Source organism: Eucalyptus grandis, chromosome 2 (genome assembly GCF_016545825.1).
Source record: "Eucalyptus grandis isolate ANBG69807.140 chromosome 2, ASM1654582v1, whole genome shotgun sequence".
NCBI classification, from domain to species: Eukaryota; Viridiplantae; Streptophyta; class Magnoliopsida; order Myrtales; family Myrtaceae; genus Eucalyptus; species Eucalyptus grandis.
In genome coordinates this window covers 24201901-24209672 of record NC_052613.1, presented here as the reverse complement: position 1 = coordinate 24209672, position 7772 = coordinate 24201901, and the positions used below count along the sequence as shown (strand labels likewise).

General features: G+C 39.2%; 1 long non-coding RNA gene across 1 annotated transcript; it reads left to right on the top strand.

The window, feature by feature from the left end:
• Nucleotides 1-4855: 4855 nt before the first annotated feature.
• On the top strand, nt 4856-7397 carry LOC120290368. The gene is made up of 2 exons (XR_005548295.1): nt 4856-5395; nt 7164-7397. It is a non-coding gene; the product is annotated as an uncharacterized LOC120290368 (long non-coding RNA).
• The last annotated feature ends 375 nt before the right edge of the window (nt 7398-7772 follow it).

Here is a 7772-nt window from a genome sequence, read left to right as displayed (position 1 = left end):
AATAATCATATTTAATAAAATTTGACACTTAAATTATCACTATTTACAGCTTTTGGACGATGTCGTTTAAGGGTTATATGCCGACTAGGCATGCAGGCAAGCCACGTAGGACTGAGAAATTAATAAAATATAACCACATCGGATTTCCAGCAATCCAAATTGGAGTTGGCACTTGAATAATCATTTTGTTTTTAAAGTAGCATTTAAGTCACCTAAAAAAAACTTTTGGTACTAAAGTGAGTGTCGGACACAATTTTTGGCATTTTTAGTGCACTTTACCCCTGGATTCAATTGATGTGTTTTGCCGGCCTTGTATCAATCTTCACCCTTGCCTTTAAGGGCGCGTTTGGTAATCATTTTGTTCTTGGAAATAATTTCTGATCGGAAATTATTCTTTTTTATTCTGCTATTGGGAAAAATTTCTAAACAAAAGAATGTGTTTGGTAACTATACAAAATTTCTGATTGTGGAATAGAAAAAGAATAGAAATGTGTTTAGTAACTACATAAAATTTCTATTCCAATTCTAAAATTCTATCAAATCATAGAAATTATATTGATTGATTATATTTATACTAAGTAATAAAAATATTAACTAATCAATTTTTTATTAAATAGTAAATAATAAACTATAGTATAAACTATAAATATAAATACTAAACAATAAATTAAAATAAAAAAAAAATTAAATATGTATTCTATATATAGCAAAATTTCAATTCCTACTTCAAATCATTTTTTTTATTTTTTAAAATAATTATATCTTTTTTTTTCTTTTTTCCTTCCCTTCTTCTTCTTTTTCTTCAAGGTGGCCGATTGCTGATCGTCCCAGATGAGGGCCGGCGACCTCATCGGAGTGTTGCTCGCCCTCGAAGAGGCTATGCCTCGTCGGCTGAGCCTTGGCTAGGTGAGCTCGGCCTCAACAAATTTGGGCGAGGTCGAGCCTCGCCCAGCCATGGCTAGGCTAAGCCTCGCCTAGCCAAGTTGGGCTGAGCCTGGCCAGTGGCCGGTGGAGGCCCACTTGGCCACTGGTGAGGCTGAGCCTTACCAATGGCTGGGTGAGCCTCCGGTGAGGTTGAGCCTTGCCGGCAACTAGGCGAGCCTTCGGTGAGCACGCTAGGCCTCGTTGGCGGTTGGGTGAGACGCTAGCGAGCTCGCCAGGCCTCGTTGGTGGTTGGGCAAGCCGCTAGCGACCGGCAGTGGACGATTCTGTTCAGCGGGGGGCAGCAATGGCGGCAGCAGCAGCACTTGAAGAACAAGAGAGAGGGAAGAAAAACAAGAAGAAAGAGGAGGAAAAAGAAAGAATAGGTAGACTTGATTCTAGAATTGTTCTTGGGAACAAAGAATCAACTTTTTTTAAAAAAAAATTCTTGATTCTACTCTAAATCTGTTCTTGAGAACAAAAATTTTACCAAAGACGATTCTGTTCCGAAACTACTCCTGGAAATAAAAGAATAGATTCTGGCACTGTTTGGCCGGTTACTAAACATGCCCTAATCCTCCGCTCATGGACTCATCTTCACTGCAAGGCCTCTTCCTCCCCCTCCAAGCCTGAAGAACCGGTCCCTTCATTATTGGTGAATCTCTAATTTGGGTTGCCCCAGTTGTGGTGTAAGAGCTAGGGATGGAGTTATGAGGTGCGCTTGTGTGATGCAGTCATAAGATGCGACAGATTCACTACATGATTAGGAAAAATCTTTAGTCTCTGTGAAGTGATTTTAGCTTCTTCTTTTTTTTAAGTAAGATATCTCAGTTTTGAATTTGATACATGTGTATTGATGTTGAAATTTGGACTCCTGGAGGAGTGTGTGTCAATTTGATACTTATTGTATCCCTCCAGATACTGGTCCAGAACGTGACCCTCGTATGGGAGGGACATTCAAGGCCCTTCAGCAGAAACAAAATCAATTTGAACACTTCTGATCAACTGCAGAAACGCTTAACATTGCAACACTCAAAGCTCAATCCTCCTTAGTCCACTGGTTCTGGTTACCCATAAGAGGCAGAAGCATAGACAGAAAGAACAGAGCAAATTATTGGGTTACTAGATTGCAAGGATGCAGATCAGGTGGATTTGGCTGAGTTTCAACTAAAAAGATACGCTACCCATCGAATATCTCGCTCGTCAAAAAGTGCGACATAGAAAGGCTTTTTTATAACTTTCTTTGGGAAGTACTCCTCTGATTATACTAGAGACAAGAAGACTGCAGAGTTCGCAGAGCTGAGACAAAGTGACCTGACCGTGGATGAATATGAGGCGAGGTTTTCAGAGTTATTCCGAGTTGCCCTTCAGTGGGTGGCAGATCCTGCAGATGAAGCAAAGAAACTTCAGGCAGGGCTAAGCGCATATGTTAAGTCCGTTGGTGGGCCAAAAAGATACGTAACCATGATGACGTTTATGAACGAGCACAGATTGTAGAGAAGGATTTGGAGGAAGGCAAGATCCAAGTTATTGATGAACAGCCTAAGCAAGATGGCCAATCTCCAACGAGCTTTCGTCAAGATAAGAGACCGTTTGTGGCAAATAAAAGGCCCTTTAGGGAAACAAATGGAGGAATAATGGAGTTCAATTTTGGCCCGCACAGATAGTTCAGCCACAAATGGGACACTAACGGTAACACTAACGGCTCATTGCTTTTCCATACCACCTCCAACGGAAAGATTGAAGATAGCCAAATGTTAGACACATGCATATGAAAGACTAAAAATCTGCTAGAAGCTGTGTTTTGAGTAAAACAATCTTATTTGACTGTTTTTCTGAGTGTTGTATCCTCGTTGTCTTAGTAATTGTGCTAAAGATTAAGCGTATAAGAGTATTAGAGTAGTTAACTTCTGATAGTGTGATCTATTGTGTAATAAGATCAATGCTTTCCAATTTTAACTTACTGAGCAAATTACTAGTACAATCCATCTCAATTTGTAGCTATTAGTTTGAAGGATGGAGATAGGCTTGGGGATAAAGCCAAATCACTATACATATTGTGTGCTACTATTTTCTCTATCATTATTTCCATAAGCACACAATCTGCTCACAAGCTTTAAAACATCATCTTAACATGATCTTTACTTAGCGTCTACAAATTTCTGTGAAAGATTGTCAAAGTGTTTAAAACGACCTATTCACCCCCTCTTTAGGTTTTATTGCTCCAACAAAAATAGCCAAAGTGGTGACAATAATTTGGCAAATCACACTAGTCAACAATCTAGTTAATTGTCGAATATTGAAGATATAAGGCCATTTCCACTCAACATAAATATTCCTGTTAGGTTTAACATGTCAATTCCTATTGACAATCTAGCAAGACTAACATTACTAGCTAGGGACAAAATGGCCAACCAAGTCCACAATTGAACCTAATTTGTCGAAAAATTTCAACAACAATTGAGATTAGGCAAGGGTGTTATCATACCTATTAGTAGAAAACTACATCCTGAGAGGGTCAATATCCAGCCTTTTTCAAGAGGCTTTACTATTGCTGAATTTGTCATTTTTATTGGTGAAGATGAAGAATCGACTATTGAACACACTAGTTGATTTAGAGCCTAAAGTAGAGAAGTAGGGACAAATGAGTTTCTAAGAGTCAGCTTTTTCCTTTGTCTTTGTTGAAAACGGCTTTAACCTGGCACGTTGATTTTTACCTAATTCGGTGTGTGATTGGGCAAAGATGGAGAAATAATTCCATTCTCAATTTTATAGAATGTTAGTTGAGGTATAGATTATTGATTTGGCCACATTCACTAGTAAAGAGTTATGTATGAACATAATTTGATAACACCATCGCCCGCGGTGGCCGCGCTGGTTAAGGTTTGGTACCCCATACGCCAAGGGGGAAGGGTTGGAAACTCCGCGTGTGCCGATGCTTCAATGCAAACTGCGCGATTCACCTGTGGCTGGGTCAGTGGTGGGGGCCCAGTTCACCCCAGGGTTTTACTCCACTGCGAAGCGGCGCACGGAGGTTCCCTGGATCACCACAAAAAAAAAAAAAAAAACATAATTTGATAACTTGAAGGGAATCGACAACTCGCCAGTAAAGTTATCATCAACACGATATGAAGTTATTGACGAGAGCCTTGATGTTTCTCAACAAAGCCATCGATATTGATGGTGAACAATTGACAAGAAGATAATCATTGGGTGGTTATGTCCATGTCCGTTAATTCAGGATTCGTGTAAATTTTTTTGAATAAGTGCTCATGAAGTAAATTTTAGTGGTCGCCCTCTAGGAAGTTACTTGTTTACTTGAATTCCAATGTTGTAACCAATTATAGAGAATATAAATACCATGTGATATCTTGAAATTCGATCCGTTTCGATAAAATGAAATGTGCATATTGTTGGCGCGCCTATGGGCCTTTTTCTCTGAGTTGATCACTCATGAGTTAACTAACCGATGGGTGAAGTCGTTAAGGGATATATCCACGGTAAAATCTCTAAAAACTACCTAATTGGTTGGATTGGACTAAAATCACGTCCGGTCGATTTTAATCATGAAATTTAAATTGATTTCGGGAATCGAATATTCGAGCATGTCACAATTCATTTTTAGGACAGTCTCATCGTCTGTCAATTTATTGACGAGTCCGAAATTTCAATAAAGAAATTATAGGAAGAAAAATCAAAGACCAAAAGAAAATAGAAAGGGAAAGGGAAGAGAAAAAGAAAAAGAAAATAATAATATTATTTTAATTCTTTTCTCTCTCTCTCCCTCTTCTCTCTTTCTTCTCTCTCTCTTCTCTCTCCTCTCCCCTCCCCTTCGTGCGGACGCCCACCCCCCACCGAACACTGCCCCCTTATCAAATTCAACTTTGCTTCTCTCTCTCTTTTTACTTTTGACTAGTAAAAAAGGTTCTTATCTCTTATTCACTCTTATCTCTCCTCTCTCTTCTCTCTTCTCCCCCATGTGACTGAAAGCCCCCTTCTTCTTGTTTCTTGCTCGTGAAAACCAGAAGCTAAGCAGAAGCCGAACCGAATACGGCAGAGACAGAGCAGCTCGCCGAACCGCCGTCTGCTCCACCGCCCGCCGCTTTCCCGCCGTTCACGCGTGCGCCGCCCCACCGAGCTGCCGTCCGTCCCTCTCCTCACGCCAGTCCAGCGCTGTCCAGCTTCCATCTGCCTCTGTCCGACCTCGTTCCAGCCTCCGTGAGCGGCTGAGCAGACCACCGGAGCCGCCGTGTAGCCTCGCCGGACCGCCGCCTACCTTCCCGACCCCTTGCCACCCCCAACCCTCTCTCTTTCTCTCTGTTTTGCAGCCGAACCAGCAAACCTAAGACTTGGTTTCCAATGGCTTTGGGCCCGCTTTTGAGCCGTTTCCGGGCCTCAAACCCGAGCCATGCTTTGGAGTTTATTGTTCATCGCGTTGCCCCCGTCGGATTGATCCGATTTGCGCGCGATTCCGGTGAGTAATCTCACTAATCTTTGCTTATTTGGCTAATTATGGTTATTTAGTTTTATTTAATTAAGGTTAAGTGATTAGATTAGTGTTTATTAGTTAATTGTGATGCAAATTAGACAAATTGAATGTGTATTTAGCAAGTAGACATGGTCTACTATTTATTGATGGTAGTTTGGGATTTTTCCGACCTTTATCAGGCTTCAATTTGACAATTCGCTTAAGTGGAATTTTTGATATTTAAATATTATTTTTCGGAATTAAATTAAATAATTATTTATTTTCGAAAATTCAACTGGGATGGCTAGTGATCGGAATATTATGTTGATGATCGTGGTGAAGTCCGTTTATTTAATCGGGCTTTATTTTGAGCTAAATTGATTTTTTAATATTAATTATTTAATTTTCGAAATTAGTTAATTATTTATTTATTTTTCGGAAATTAAGGTTGAGATGACCAGTGACTGAAATTTTATGCTGATGATCGTGCTGCAGCCCCTTTATTTAATTGGGCTTTATTTTGAGCTAAATTGAATTTTTAATATTTATTAATTAATTTTCGAAATTAATTTAATTAATTATTTATTTATTTTCGGAAATTAAGGCTGAGATAGCCAACGACCGAAATTCCGTGCTGATTGTCGTGGTATAGTCCGTTTATTTAATTGAGATTGATTTTGTGCTAAATCAATTTATGAGTGATTTTAGGATTTATTTCTAAATTATTGGATTTTGGTTATTAATTGGGAAATAACCAAGTGTCGGTTGACAGCACCAAAAGTGTTTTGGTGGGCTATAGAGAATTGTGAGAATTATGAAAAAGGAAATTATAATATTTTGGCTAAGGCCAATCGTGTACCCACACAACTATTTTATCGGGTATGATAAAAATAATGGGAATATTAGACGATGGATATGGTATACTATATCGACCTTCGGGCGATATGCCAGCTTTGAGTGAGCAGTATACCAGTATACTATATCGACCTACGGGCGATATGTCAGCTTTGGATAAGTAGTATATCTTATTATCAGCTTTGGGCGATCAATATATTATCAGCTTTTGGTGAGCATATGGTATACTATATTGGCCTTCGGGCGATATGTTAATTTTGGGTGAGCAGTATACCAATATACTATATTAGGCTTCGGGCGATATGTTAGCTTTGGGTGAGCAGTATACCTTATTATCAGCTTTAGGCGAGCAATTATCAGCTTTGGGTGAGCATATGGTATACTATAACGGCCTTCAAGCAATATGTCAACTTTGGGTGAGCAGTATATCGGTATACTATATCGGCCTTCAGGCGATATGCCAGCTTTGGGTGAGCAGTATACCTTATTATCAACTTTGGATGAGCCATGCTATCTATTTATCAGCTTTGGGTGAGCATTCCTAATTTGATAGGACTTTATAGATAGTATTGAATATGCTGACCAAGCATGGGTCGTGATGTCATGTAATCGACTAGGTCGATTGATCATTGCTTTGATATGATGCTGTGAATTGATTGATTGGATGGAAATGACTGTGAGGGTCTTGTTGGCGTGTAACCGACTAGGCCGATTTGATCGATGCTTCAATCTGTGATCTAATTGCTTGGGTGTCTATTTGATCTGTGCTAACATGTAGGTGGGATCTGAGGCCAAGGTAAGTCCTCCGACTCGTGCTGTGCTTAGGCAACCGAGTAGTGTATTGGTTCCCTAATTGAGTCTTAGTGGGGTAGAACTCGCTGAGACGTAGTCTCATCCCGGTTTGGGGAAAACATTTCAGGATCCCATTGAGGAGCTAAGGAGGAGGAATCGGAGAAGGAGAGCTCTAAAGTAAAACTAGAGGAAAAGAATTTTTGGAAAAAAGAAGATAATGGAGTATAACTTGGATGGACTGAGATTTTATCTTCTTTTGAGAACTCCCTTTTGATGTGAATAGTTATGGAGTACTTTGATTTGTATTTTGTATAAAAGTTTAGTTATAAGTTTCAATATGAAAAATATGGCATTGCTTTTCTATCCCATACTATGTATGGTCTGGGGATTATAACTGCTTCCGCATATGCTTAATAAAAGAAAGGGTCGGCGATATATAGTTCTAGGATATCGCATTATAAAATCGACCAAGTGAGAAGGATGTGTGCATGCCCGAGGATCGGGGCATGACATACCCCAAGGGTATTCTTTGTAAAACCCTAATTAATCAATCAAAAAATTCAATATTCTCACAATTTATCTTTATCTTTACTTTTCTGCCATTTAATATCTTTCAATTCATGTACTTTAGTTGTAGTTTCAAATATCTCATGTTAATTAAATTCTGGTGTGTATTTTTAGTTGTAGTTTTCAAATCTTCGTTGTTGATTAAATTCTAATGTTGTATATTTCTATC